Here is a 15,367-nt window from a genome sequence, read left to right as displayed (position 1 = left end):
AAAAAATCAGTAAATGTATTCCCTTTTTTAGATTTTTGTCTATTTAAATTCTATTTACAAACTCACCACACACAGTGATGGCCAATAACTGTAATTTATTGAAAGCCATTTTTTTCCTGCAAAAGATGACACCCAAGATAGCACATTGTTTTAGAATTTTACAGTAAAAAAAAACTAAATATGTGAAAAACACCTATTTTAGCTTCAGGTTCTAAAGGGTTAACAAGACACAGGTGAAAACAGTGAGGGACTAATGAGGGGAACCAAAAGAACTACAAAACTAGACTCAGGAAACAGGAAACTAGAAATCCAAACAAACAGAGAACACGTGACAGAATGAAAGCATGCAGGGCTGGGCTAGGATGGGATGGGTACAGCTCTGCGGCACGAGCTCAGAGTGTGTGTGTGTGTGTGTAAAGAGCTGGATGTGTCCAGAGAGAAAGTGAGCGTGAACAGGAGTATTCTGGGTGAGAGAGAATAGACTGCAGTCCCCCAGGGAGAGAGAGAGAGAGAGAGAGAGAGATATCTTCAGCTGTTCTCTCCTGCACAGCACAGCCAGTGCTGCTATTTATAGGAATATAGAAAGAGACACTGTCAGACCAGAGGAGTACACACACACACACACACACACACACACACACACACACACACACACACACACCATCAGGCTAACAGAACCGTCTGTGTTACCATCAGACCACTGATGTTACCACGGCCCTGTTTACACCTGTAACTCTCGTGTTATACACTGAGACCGATTGTGAGTGAGGCTCACCAAACACAAAGAGAGAGTGTGAACAGTTTTGATTTATTATTTTATAAAAAGAATTTAGAAAAAAAATTTGAATAAAACAAAACAAAACTGGATGGATGATCAAAACAAATCTAAGTGTCTTGAATCAAAGTGATTAGGCCTATATAATAATTGTCCTACTGCTCTACTACACACTGAAGCATGCGTGACGTTCGTCTGCGTCTCGATATATGAGGACATGAACTGGAGCGCTATGAAATTTGGTGGATTTTTCCCCAAAATTTGGTTCAAATTTTTCTGGATTCCATTTTATTTGGAATTTTTAATTCCATTTTAATGGTTAAAAAAAATGTTAGTAATCAAAAAACATGTCTAATTAATTCAACAATTTATTAAAAGTTTAACAAAACTTTCACATTTAGGGCCCTATGAAATACGTTTTATTATTTTTCTCAAATTCGGTTTTATTTTTACCAAATTGACTGTTTTCTAGATTCCATTTTAATGCTTTAATTAAATTTTAATAATCAAATCATGTGTAATTAATGAAATCATAAAAACATTGATTTATTAATTCAAAAATAAAACTTTTCTAAGAAATAAAATAAATATATATATTTCAGAAATTTTGTTGTGTATTTAAATTTTTCTGGAAATTAAATGAAGGCATAAAACATTAAATTATTTATCTTTTAATCATATGAAATTTAACAACTTTTATTTAAAAAATTAATATTTAATAATAATTTATTATTATTATTAGTGTTAGTATTATTATTATACTGTACAACAGCAATATATTTCTGTCACAAATTCTTTAAGTTAAACCAAACCTCTATTTTGAAGGGCTGCCGTGAAGACCTTTGAGTTTAGGCTACGTGTTTTATGATATGATGATAGTTTTCCTCAGATGAAACGGTAAAATGCTAATAAAGAGACTCTAGAGCTGAAGTTCATGCGTTCATGTCCTCATGTAGTGAGACGGCAGAGGCTGAAAACACTGCGTGCTTCAGTGTGTGTGTGTGTGTGTGTGTGTGTGACTACTTCAGAAAACCCAGCACTATCGGAACTACCAGTGACGCAAGTTTATGATGCTGATTGGTCCAACACACGCGAAACACCAGCACCCGCCATTTTTAAAAAGCTGTGTACTTTTTCCTCCATGAACATGTAAAACAGAGATAGATGGACCTTTACGCGATTTCTGATTATGATTTCTGCTTTCCTAGAGCTAACCGGTGCGAAAGACCCTAATATTATACCAGGCTTTTCTTTTTTTTTTAAGGAAGAAACCAAACTATAAATGTATAGTTGACATTTGAGGCTTAATGTTATAGAAAAGCAATAAAACTTTGTCAGGAAGAGTGTTTTCAGCTTGTTTTTTATTTTTATATAAAAGTATGGCATGCAGTCGCTTCAATCAATGGAATAAAGCTTTTCAAAACATCATTCAATGTAAATTAATATTAATAATCGCAATTAAAATTAAGGGAATAATCGATAATTATGATTTTTGTCATAATCGTGCAGCCCTACGTCATACCGTCCAGCTTTAGTCACAATATTCATACGCAGAATAAAGGGGCGGGGCCTGGTTGAGTTAGTTAGTAGTGTGTTAAACTGGCGGTTATGGTAAGGGGCGGGACATTTCCCAAACACACTCGAAGCGCTGGACCAATCACAACACACTGCTCCAGCCGACCAATCAGAGCACAGTGTGCTTTTCTGAAGGAGGGGCTTCATAGAGACAGGAAGTAAACAGAGCGTTACTGACAGACTGGGAAGAGAGGAGCCGCAACAATGGAGAATATGAGGAAAATAATCAACATTCAAGCAGGAAAACCTGTTCTAGTAGAGCCTGAAAACATCATCAAGAACACTTTGTAAAAGGGCATAATAATAGGTCCACTTTAAAGATTTCCAAATTCAATTAATTAGACATGATTTTTGATTATTAAAATTGTATAAAATTGGAATCCAGAAAAATAAAAACACAGAAAACATTGAATTTGGGGGAAAAAATACAACGGTTTTCATCTCAAAGATGATCAGACAAAAAATTAAAATGCTCTATTCAAATTGTTCTTAATAAATTTTAATACATTTTCGAAATTCTTTTTAATCAATTTGCGAAGTGTCTCTGCCTCTCGGTTGAGGAGCACCTTTCTCTGGTTTATAAATCAAAGCATGGTAACGTCATCTCTCTGGGAGAAAACACCCATCTAGAGACGTCATCCTAACATCAGCACCACATCCATCTCTCATCCGCCACACGAGCGCACACACACACTGCCCTTCTAACGGCACGCGTGAGGCGTGACACAAATCCACGAAGAGGGGGAACATCAGATGCAGAACTCACACAGGCAGAGCTTCATTCATCAATAACTCCCACACCCAATGAGAAACGCACACTGCTACCCATGTGACCGCCTCGCCTCCTTCTCCACCAATCACAAGACAGCTGCCAAACACACTGAACAGATATAGCTATTCTACAAGCAGTTGAAGATATTGTTAACTTGAGCAAATACAGTATGATGGCAAATAAACTGACGTAACTATTGTCAAACCCCTTTACAACACAAATGCTAAAAAAAAGGCTGGGAATATATGCTGCCCCCAGTGGGGCAAAAATGGGGTATGCAGTGCACAGGGGGCGCCATTGTGGCAAAATAATTCTTTGAAAATCTCCTTTAATAAAACTTTATAAATAATCAATAATTATTTGTTACAAATTATGAAAGGAAACGTTTTTATTTAACTTTTGTTTAGCATTTTAACTGATTATTTATTATATATTTATTATATCAATATCAACCGCTCACACTCCGACTATTTTAAGTCTGTCCCATGACCAAAAATGGATAGATGTGGGAAGCGTTGTGGGAAACAGAGCAGAAAAGGGTAAAATGATAAGCTTAACCTATTATTATTATTATTTATTTTATCACTGTAAGTCTTTAAATTGATCAACATTTAACAACGGTTAACTTTGGTTCAACTTCGCATTTCAGGGCTCGACAATAACGCTTGTTTGCTGGACACGTGTTTTTTTTGTGTGTTTTTTGAAGGCCGGACAAGTAGCTTAAAAATCATTAGGGAAGCATCGAAACGCGAGAATGATTCTGATTTTATTAGCCACATTCAGTGTAAAGAGCGACTGATGAGCGCAACAGCACACAAGAGTCTCACAGAACATATGATATAGTTATTAAACAAAACACGACCACGGGAGCTGTTTGCTGAATATTATCACGAACAAGTAGCCTATAAATTAATTATCATAAATGTTTATTACCATAAACAAGTAGCCTATTTAATATTAAGTAACTTCAATTTTAGATGCATTATTGACAGATGAAAATAGTTCCAAAGGAAAACAACAATCAGCGCGGTGTTTTGTTACTGAATGATTAGGATTCGGCCGTTTGAACGAATTGTTTGAATGAATGACTCAATGATTCACTTATTAAGACCATGCCGACATATCGGCCGATATTTGGCATTTTTTAAATATCGGCATCGGCCGATAAGTTTTTCTGATTGGCCGATGTGTTGAAAGTGGGACTTTTATTTTGACGGGCGGTGCTGAGAACGGCAGCGCCTGATCACACAGCGCTCACTCACATTCTCCGTCTTCATTAGCTTCCGATCTCTGTCAGTCATATCTAATACTTTGTTAGACATGCGAAAAAGTAAAGCGAGGCTTTTATATTATTTGTGACAAAAAAGGCAAACAATCAGGCATAAATACTTTCTCATTTACCGTCAACATTCAGCAAATAAGCATCTACATCATTTAAACAAATCTCTGAATATCTAATAAACATTTAATTCCACAAACCTTGCAGATTTAATGGATTCCAGCTGTGATATCTTGTGAAGTGTGCATAGACATGTTACTGCGAGTGACAGTCGGTCCGTGCGAAGTGAGTGAATGCGAACAGAAGATCAGCTTCACAGGAGACGCGGTCGAAAAACTTTAAATCCTTCATTTTAAAATATGCTGATATATAACCAGTTTTCCACTGTGTAGGGCTGCACGATTTGGGGAAAATGTCATATTGCGATAATTGAGGTCAATATTGCGATTGCGATATGCGATAAAATAAACAAATGGTTTCATGAGTCGACTTGCTTGGTTCTCAAGGAAAATAAATGCACACACAGATTAGTGATAATCTGCCTAAAGAAAAAAGTTCTTTAGTCAAGAGCAGTGAGTGTTTTTCTCTGTTCCCTTTGTTCTTTGATTAACTTTAGCGACAGATATAATTAGTGGCTACTGTGTACTGTCCCTTTAAGAGCAGCCGCTGCTGTCAGAGACGCGGATCTCACACGCGCCTCATTCTCTCACGAGTCACAACTCTTCACGTTCATCATAAGACTACTCTTTTGTTATGAAGATACTCGACAAAAAGACATTTTGGCATAATTGTGTGTGTTATTATTCGTTCAAGCACGAAAGAGAACTGTATTCTGGGCTGTTTTGTGCGCACGCACGATATTAGCGCGAGTCTTTCTGTGTGTCACAGTCGGGACATTCACAGGCAGCGCGTTCATTTTTGTCTTATCGCGCATGAATGGTTTAAAAGCATTTGCATGAATAAGAGCGGGATCATGTAACACTAGCCAAAGGATGCCAAAAATTAACAGATGCTGCGTTAATTGCGTTAACAGCGCTAATTTGTTTATTTAATATAAAATCGCAGAATTTTGCGTCATATAATCGCGTAGGCTTGACATCGCGATTGCGATATGATTAATCGTGCAGCACTACCACTGTGTCATATTCATATCGTTTTCACTGTGTACTGTATGTAATATTAGCGTTACCTTGTCTTTGATTACCAGTGCCCACGAAATTACCAGTTTGAGTGCCCTGTTACAGTGTTTACTTCCTTTTTATTCACATATTCATATATTTTTAAACAATTACTTTATTTGTGAAAAATACTGTAATAGGATTGCAGATTCAAGAACTTGCCATCTAAAGTATAAGCATGTTTGTTTTAAAGATTTGATTTCTAATTTATTAAATATTGATTAAAATAAATATAAAGTATATAAATATCGGCCACCCTGTTTGATAATCTAAGATATCGGCATCGGCCACCATAAACCAATATCGGTCGACCACTATTTAAGACGGTCACCTGCTGCCACCTACAGGCGGTTTAGTTTCATGTTTAGCAACATTGCATTTTTTCTTGTATAGCCTATTCAAACATTTATTTAAAGCATTAATCTCATAACATTAGGCTATTTATTGCAGTTTTGCAGTGTAAATTATTTAATTTCATTGGTAAAAGCCCCGTTTTATTATTATAACTAAATTTATTGATCAAATGTAAGAATTTGACATGAAAGATTAATCTGTTTCATCTTTGTTCTATATTTAATTAGTTTTTGGCCATTGCCTGTAATTAAGCTTATATGTTCTTATTTTATTACTGAGTGTTTGCTTTTCTTTAATAACATTTGAACTTTATAGTTGACTTTAATAAAGTCTGTAGTAGTTTTGCTGTAATCTCGAAAATGTCACAATGTAAAATTCTGTAGCTTATCTATTTGACAATAAGGTTACATGGGTCAAAACAACAAAAGCAATAACAACTTAAACTCATGTCAGCGCCAACACTGATCTTGCAGACCCCTCAGCAAACGTGCAGTCGCTGCCCCGCGCGCGGTGTGACGCTCTACTCAATATTACGCTCTACGCTAGCGGCTTAAATGGATCGTAGTTGATCCGTACGGACCAGGCCCCACTTGGTACTCGCACAGAGAGTTTGTGCGCTTTAACGGACCCCAGACAGCAAGTGTCAGCCCGGATCCGGCCCAACATCTGGCCCGCGAGGAATCCACCTGTGCCGGATTTGGGTCGACACTATGTTGCTGTCTGGGACACATACACACAAAATGATGTCAAAATACCAGTCTCTGCAAGTATTCCCGTAAACACAGTTGGTAAGTGAACATTAAGAAATAAATCTGATGTGCATCATTATATTGGATTTGTGCATTCGGTCTTAAAGTGACAGCAGCCTATACATTCCTGCTGCTCAGTTATTAAAGTTAATCAAACAACAAAACACAGTTTAGTACAAATATCAATTTAAATTTAATTTCTACAGTAAACACTATAGTTTAGGCCTAATTATTATGCCTGTAACTGCATACACTACAGTTAGACCTTACTCTATTTGTAAATGAGTATATAAATATATATATTACTTGAATTTATTTTTAATTAAGTATCATTAAAATTATAAAATTTTATTAAAAAGTCTAATATTAATACAATTATACAAAATTAAACTCATTTAAAAGAATACATAAATAATAATTAAAAATAAATCGGTTTTAGGGCAAGAGTATCCAAAATTGACGGTTTCAGCCCATAATTTTCATTTCTGAGCATCTCTAATTTGATGTTGTAGAATAAAACGTGAAAACATCTTGAGCTTATGTTCAACACAAACCTAATTTCAGACATTTAACCAAAACCCATTCAAAAAACCCATTGACTTCAGGACTATGGAACTGTAATTATGCTAACTTGTTTCCAAGTATTAGGAGCAATTGAAAATAAGGCCTACCCCATAGCACCATCCACATACATTTAAAACAAATATATTGATGCACAGAAAAATAATTTATAATAAATGCCACAATATTTCATAAAAATAAGAACTGCCAATTTTGATTTCATGGTGACTTTTTATTTTATTTTTAACTGTAGGCATTTGAAATGGAAAACTAGACTAGTAAAACACTATTGAGTACCGATATTGTTAAGATAAAATAATGAGGTATAAAATATGAAACGCGTTTTCCCGCTGCTCACACGCAGCCACGCCCCCTCCGCGGACGTCACGAGCAGACTGGAGGGGGCGTGGCCGATGACCCGCAGGGCTTGTTAGTGAATCTCTCTTGCAGAAGAAGCATGCTAGGCCATCCAGCGTTTATAACTTAACGATACTAAAACAACCACTAATTTCATCTTAAACCAATATAGTGTGAGCGCACTGCACTTTCAAATAACTTTGGAATAATCAAGTTGTAGTCAGCTGAGTAAAAAGCTCTACCTCCCTATAAAAACTCAAGACTATTATTGCACGGAAGAGTTTATCAATAATGACAGACATTAATAAAGCATATCGCTTCAGTTCGTCTCGATCTCAGAATGAGGCTGCAGAATTCAGGCAAACTTAAATCTCATGTAACACAAACGCCCATCCTGAAACTGCGTGATGCCAGAAAAGATGGCACATTCTTTCGCTTTACCTTATTTGCGGTTTGCACAAGAGGGCGTGATGTCCTCGATGCACAGAAATCAGCGGATCATGATCATCTGAGGCCAGGCACATGTATGTCTCTCAGCATCCGTGTGACAGATGATTTCCCCTCCACAGCCCGAATAAAAGTTACAGTCGGCGGGTTTAATCCACATTAAATGGCGTCCTGCGCCGCGGTCCGTCGAGTTGCTAAAATCGCAGTTTCCACACTTATTACAGCAACGTTCATCTGTTCGTCGTCCGTAAAACTGTTTCTGAGGAAAGCATTTCCTCACATCCCTGCAAAGTGAAGCGCACTAACTGCTCCAGTGACGTGACAAGTCATCGAGTTTAACGTCTCGATAGCGTCTAAACCTCGTTTCCGTCCAAGGAGGCGTTTTACATTCTGTTTTTGTTTGTTTGTTTGTTTGTTTCCGCGTAAACAAGACCGACTGAGGTGCGGGATCGCAACATTAAGCTCACACTTATAACTCTTTTGGCGCCATATTAATGACGTACCAAAAATTTCCGTTACAAGCGCGCGGATAAAACCCTGCTGTGGCTCGTGCGCGTGAGAGAAAACACCGCGAAAGCTCTTTGCGTTGTTTACCTGTCAAGTTTTATAATGTCCATCAAGAGCCAGCGAGCATGAAGAAGAAAGTCAGCGGCTTCTCTCTCCTCAAATGAGTGAAGAACGGGGCGGTTCGCTCAAATAACCGACCATTTTACACAGAGTCCGATGGGGGGAGCCATGAACAAACACGAAAGAGGAAATGCCGTTTGACACAACAAACATGACATCTTCAGTTTGTCTGGGAAGACCTTCTTCTCCCTACAAGCGCACAACTTTGCTTGGGATTAGATATGTACGTAGAATTTGACATGAAGTCTCTTCCAAACATTGAAGTCACGTCAACATCTCATAAGGTTATAACACACAATATAGTCTATAAATGAGCACTGAGCAACACACACAAACACACACACACACACACACACATTAAAAAAATTAAAAATAGGGTAAAAAAAAACTAATAGGGTAAAAAAAAAAAACTAATAGATTTCACCATTATTATCCAGCTGATTGATTACATTAAGATTACAATAAAAAAAAATTTTATTACAAGTTTTCTGAAATGTTATGTTCAAATATGTAAATGAGGCATTATCGAATTAAATATGCACTAATTTACATACATTTCTAGAATAAAAATCTGAACATTGGATATAGCCACGTTCAAAATTCCTGTTTCATTAATTAATTTTTTTGACATATTATACTCAAAAGTTTTTTTCGGAGGGGATTTTGGAGTTTTTAATCAATAAATAAATAAATAGGAAAATAGGAAGTAGTATTTGACATTAAAGTCTCTTCTAATGAAAGGAAAGAGAACCTTTCATTTATCACCCCTGGTGAAGAGGGTAAAAATAACTAATAGATTTCACCATTCTTATCCAGATTATTGATTACATTAAGATTACATAATAATAAAAAATTGTATTACAAGTTTTCTGAAATGTTGTTTAAATATGCAAATGAGGTGTTCTCTAATTAAATATGCACTAATTTGCATACATTTCTAGAGCAAAAATCTGAACATTAGATAAAGCCAAGTTCAAAATGCCTGTTTAATGTTTGTTATTTATTTTATTTTTTGACATGTCATACCCAAAGTTTTTTGTGGTGGGGATTTTGGATTTCTTTTTATCAATAAATAAATCTGAAAATACTGTCAACGGCCAGAAAAAAGTAGTATTTGACATGAAGTCTCTTCTAATGAGTGAACATTAAAGTCACGTCATCATGTCATTCGCTTATAACACAGTATAGTCTATAAATGACTGAGCCACACACACACACACACACACAAATTAAAAATAAAAGGAAAGAGAACCTTTCATTTATCACCCCTGGTGAAGAGGGTACAAAATAACTAATAGATTTCACAATACTTATCCAGTTGATTGATTGCAAAAAAAATGTGTTACAAGTTTTCTGAAATGTTATGTTCAAATATGCAAATGAGGCATTATCTAATTAAATATCCGCTCATTTGCATACATTTCTAGAACAAAAATCTGAACATTGGATAAAGCCAGGTTCAAAATTCCTGTTTTAATTTTTATTTTGACATATTAGACTCAAAGGTTTTTTACAGAGGGGATTTTGGATTTCTCTTTTTATCACTTTTATCACGCAGCCAGAAAAAAATACATTTGCACAATTTCTTTAGGAATTAAATTTTGTATAAAATCAGGCAAATTATATATAAACAAACCTCTGTGTAAAAACATTTTGAGAAAACAGCCTTATAAGATATGTACTGTAATTGAAATCTTCAGACGCAAGTAGATCAGGTGCTATAAAACGTACACTTAAATACTGTGAAGCTGCTTTGATACAATCTGTATTGTGAAAGGCGCTATATAAATAAACTTGACTTGACTTGACTTGACTTAAAAGTGTTGTTTTTTTTTCACTAGTCTGAAAAAAAAAAAAAAAAATTTGTGAAAAGCCAAAAAACCCAAAATCTCAAAATTGACAGATGCATGAAAAAACAGTGTTTCTGTCTGTAGTGTCTCGCCTTAAAATAACTATTTTTTGTCTTTGTGTAAAAAACATTTTAAGCACCTTTTTCCACTTTAAAGAACCTTTTGAGCAATGGAAAGATTCATGGATGCCAATAAAGAACCTTTATTTTTAAGAGCGCAGAAAACATTGGACTCTGGCCCCCTGAAATCCGCCCTGGCCCCTTGAACTGTCAGGTCCGCCCTGGCCCCCTGAAATCCGCCCTGGCCCCTTGAACTGTCAGGTCTGCCCTGGCCCCCTGAAATCCGCCCTGGCCCCTTGAACTGTCAGGTCCGCCCTGGCCCCTTGAACTGTTGGGTCCGCCCTGGCCCCTTGAACTGTTGGGTCCGCCCTGGCCCTTGTTCAGGTTCGCCCTGGCCCCTTGAACTGTCGGGTCCGCCCTGGCCACTTTAACTGTCAGGTCCGCCCTGGCCCCTTGTTCAGGTTCGCCCTGGCCCCTTGAACTGTCGGGTCCGCCCTGGCCACTTGAACTGTCGGGTCCACCCTGGCCCCTTGTTCAGGTTCGCCCTGGCCCCTTGAACTGTCGGGTCCGCCCTGGCCCCTTGAACTGTTGGGTCCGCCCTGGCCCCTTGTTCAGGTTCGCCCTGGCCCCTTGAACTGTCGGGTCCGCCCTGGCCACTTTAACTGTCAGGTCCGCCCTGGCCCCTTGTTCAGGTTCGCCCTGGCCCCTTGAACTGTCGGGTCCGCCCTGGCCACTTTAACTGTCAGGTCCGCCCTGGCCCCTTGTTCAGGTTCGCCCTGGCCCCTTGAACTGTCGGGTCCGCCCTGGCCACTTGAACTGTCGGGTCCACCCTGGCCCCTTGTTCAGGTTCGCCCTGGCCCCTTGAACTGTCGGGTCCGCCCTGGCCCCTTGAACTGTTGGGTCCGCCCTGGCCCCTTGTTCAGGTTCGCCCTGGCCCCTTGAACTGTCGGGTCCGCCCTGGCCACTTTAACTGTCAGGTCCGCCCTGGCCCCTTGTTCAGGTTCGCCCTGGCCCCTTGAACTGTCGGGTCCGCCCTGGCCACTTGAACTGTCGGGTCCACCCTGGCCCCTTGAACTGTTGGGTCCTCCCTGGCCCCTTGTTCAGGTTCGCCCTGGCCCCTCGAACTGTCGGGTCCGCCCTGGCCACTTGAACTGTCGGGTCCACCCTGGCCCCTTGTTCAGGTTCGCCCTGGCCCCTTGAACTGTTGGGTCCGCCCTGGCCCCTTGTTCAGGTTCGCCCTGGCCCCTTGAACTGTCGGGTCCGCCCTGGCCACTTTAACTGTCAGGTCCGCCCTGGCCCCTTGTTCAGGTTCGCCCTGGCCCCTTGAACTGTTGGGTCCGCCCTGGCCCCTTGAACTGTTGGGTCCGCCCTGGCCCCTTGTTCAGGTTCGCCCTGGCCCCTTGAACTGTCGGGTCCGCCCTGGCCACTTTAACTGTCAGGTCCGCCCTGGCCCCTTGTTCAGGTTCGCCCTGGCCCCTTGAACTGTCGGGTCCGCCCTGGCCACTTGAACTGTCGGGTCCACCCTGGCCCCTTGAACTGTTGGGTCCTCCCTGGCCCCTTGTTCAGGTTCGCCCTGGCCCCTCGAACTGTCAGGTTCGCCCTGGCCCCTCGAACTGTCAGGTCCGCCCTGGCCCCTCGAACTGTCGGGTTCGCCCTGGCCCCTCGAACTGTGAGGTCTGCCCTGGCCCCTCGAACTGTCGGGTCCGCCCTGGCCCCGTGAACTGTCGGGTCCGCCCTGGCCCCGTGAACTGTCGGGTCCGCCCTGGCCCCGTGAACTGTCGGGTTCGCCCTGGCCCCGTGAACTGTCGGGTCCGCCCTGGCCCCGTGAACTGTCGGGTCCGCCCTGGCCCCTCGAACTGTCGGGTCCGCCCTGGCCCCTCGAACTGTCGGGTCCGCCCTGGCCCCTTGAACTGTCGGGTTCGCCCTGGCCCCTCGAACTGTCGGGTCCGCCCTGGCCCCTTGAACTGTCGCCCATGTCACGACCCAGGTCCACCCACGCCACGTTCTCTAATACTTGCCTTCAGTGGATCCTTACGTTACAGTGCGATATGACCAAATTCTTATTTCACGGAAAAAAAAATCGATTTCATGATACCGATATACGTATATCACCATAGTTATTTTGTGTTATTTTATCTAATGTCTGTTATTTAAAAATAAGAAAAAAGAAGCAAATTACAAACAATAGGGAAAATAAATATAACAAAAAATGTGAATTAAACAAATTAAGTTTTCAGGTACAATAGGTTTATTTAATGTGTGGTTAGAAGTACAGAAATGTAATAATCGCATGTAAAAAATAAAATATTGTTCAGTACATATAGGTATGTATGTATATGTTCATTGATATTTAAGAATATTTTTATGGTCCGAAAACCAGTCAGTATCTGGTGTGACCACCATTCGCCTCACGCAGTGCAACACATCTCCTTCGCATAGAGTTGATCAGGTTGTTGATTGTGGCCTGTGGAATGTTGGTCCACTCCTCTTCAATGGCTGTGCGAAGTTGCTGGATATTGGCAGGACCTGGAACACGCTGTCGTATACGCCGATCCAGAGCATCCCAAACATGCTCAAAGGGTGACATGTCCGGTGAGTATGCTGGCCATGCAAGAACTGGGATGTTTTCAGCTTCCAGGAATTGTGTACAGATCCTTGCAACATGGGGCCGTGCATTATCATGCTGCAATATGAGGTGATGGTCATGGATGAATCGCACAACAATGGGCCTCAGGATCTTGTCACGGTATCTCTATGCATTCAAAATGCCATCAATAAAATGCACCCGTGTTCGTTGTCCATAACATATGCCTGCCCATACCATAACCCCACCGCCACCATGGGCCACTCGATCCTCAACGCTGACATCAGCAAAACGCTCACCCACACGACGCCATACACGCTGTCTGCCATCTGTCCTGTACAGTGAAAAAAACGGGATTCATCCGTGGAGAGAATACCTCTCCAAAGTGCCAGACGCCATCGAATGTGAGCATTTGCCCACTCAAGTCGGTTACGACGACAAACTGCAGCCAGGTCGAGACCCCGATGAGGACGACGAGCATGCAGATGAGTCGGTTTCTGACAGTTTGTGCAGAAGTTCTTTGGTTATGCAAACCGATTGTTGCAGCAGCTGTCCGGGTGGCTGGCCTCAGACGATCTTGGAGGTGAAGATGCTGGATGTGGAGGTCCTGGGCTGGTGTGGTTACACGTGGTCTGCGGTCGTGAGGCCGGGTGGATGTACTGTCAAATTCTCTGAAACGCCTTTGGAGACGGCTTATGGTAGAGAAATGAACATTCAATTCACGGGCAACAGTTCAGGTGGACATTCCTGCAGTCAGCATGCCAATTGCACGCTCCCTCAAAACTTGCGACATCTGTGGCATCGTGCTGTGTGATAAAACGGCACATTTAAGAGTGGCCTTTTATTGTGGCCAGCCTAAGGCACACCTGTGCAATAATCATGCTGTCTAATCCGCATCTTGATATCTTGATATGCCACACCTGTGAGGTGGATGGATTATCTCGGCAAAGGAGATGTGCTCACTAACACAGATTTAGACAGATTTGTGTACATTATTTGAGAGAAATAGGCCTTTTGTGTACATAGAAAAAGTCTTAGATCTTTGAGTTCAGCTCATGAAAAATGGGGGCAAAAACAAAAGTGTTGCGTTTATAATTTTGTTCAGTGCAGTTCGAAGGCTCAATATGAGTCATGCTAGACTGTAATGCTTGTTGTAAATAATCTTTCAGTTTTGCAACAGAAGCACATTTGTGCACCAAATTATAGCGTTTGCCTGACCGAGCTGACGACTCATCAGATTTACACATACAACGGCCCATTATTTTGCCATAGCAGTCTGTTTCAGAGTCTATCACACTGTAAACTCGTGAGTTACAATAATGACCAGACATGCATATGAAGAAGAGCACAAATCCTGCTTAAACAAAAAAATAAACCTGATTTTATGAATTATTAAACATTTTAGGGTAAAACTTTACAATAAGGTTCATTAATTAACAAACTATAAACAAAACTTCTTCAGCATTTATTAATCTTAGTTTTACTAAGCATTTACTGATACGTTATTGAAATCAAAGGTTGCATTTGTTAACGTTAGTTAATGCACTGTGAACTAACATGAACAAACAATGAACAGCTGTATTTTTATTAACTAACTTCAAAGATTAATAAATACTGTAACAAATGTATTGCTCATTGTTAGTTCATGTTAGTTAATAACTAATGTTAACTAATGAACCTTATTGTAAAGTGTTACCCATTTTAGTTATGGGTTAGTATACATCAGTCTGTCCAGTGGGTCGTGTTCACTGAAAATGCATGTTCTGGTGACAGAAAACATCAATGTAAAGACAACTGTACGTCTATTCCTCACACCTCATTTTCATTTGAGAATATGCCTGTTGTGATTATTAACCTGGTAACTGACTTGTCATCATAACTGACCTTATTTTAACTCTTCTGGTGTTTATGCTTCAGTATTTCATTCTTTGTAATGCTTGGGTTATATACAATATGTATCTATGTTTGTATGTATGTTTTTTTCTTCTTCTTTTTTTCTCTATTATAATTGTGGATTAGCTCACCAAGAAAAATTCCAAACAACCTGTTTGTTATGGTAATAAAAAAAAAATATATATATATCTTCCTACTATATACTGTATTGTTGTCTTTGCTTTTGGTTCAGATCACTGCACACAATGAATGAAGTTGCACTCGTCTTTTCTCCTCTATTGTGTCGTATATCCGAGTGAAACGCTTC

The 15,367-nt window shown here is 40.2% G+C and overlaps 1 protein-coding gene and 1 long non-coding RNA gene across 3 annotated transcripts in view; one reads left to right on the top strand and one right to left on the bottom strand.

The window, feature by feature from the left end:
• jade2 (jade family PHD finger 2) overlaps positions 1-8,781 on the bottom strand; it is a 49,515-nt gene extending 40,734 nt beyond the window's left edge. The window contains exon 1 of one of the 2 annotated variants that reach the window (XM_084386868.1): positions 8,642-8,781. The gene's annotated coding sequence lies outside the window, so the exon portion shown is untranslated. Of the gene's footprint in view, positions 1-8,041 lie in introns of both variants that reach the window. The other variant, XM_084386867.1, reaches the window with a different exon arrangement.
• LOC311276886 overlaps positions 1-15,367 on the top strand; it is a 374,569-nt gene that overhangs the window by 218,027 nt on the left and 141,175 nt on the right. The window lies entirely within an intron of this gene.

Source organism: Rutilus rutilus, assembly GCF_951802725.1.
Source record: "Rutilus rutilus genome assembly, chromosome: 18".
NCBI classification, from domain to species: Eukaryota; Metazoa; Chordata; class Actinopteri; order Cypriniformes; family Leuciscidae; genus Rutilus; species Rutilus rutilus.
Note: the sequence above shows the minus strand (reverse complement) of the source record. Positions and strands in the feature narration are given on the sequence as shown.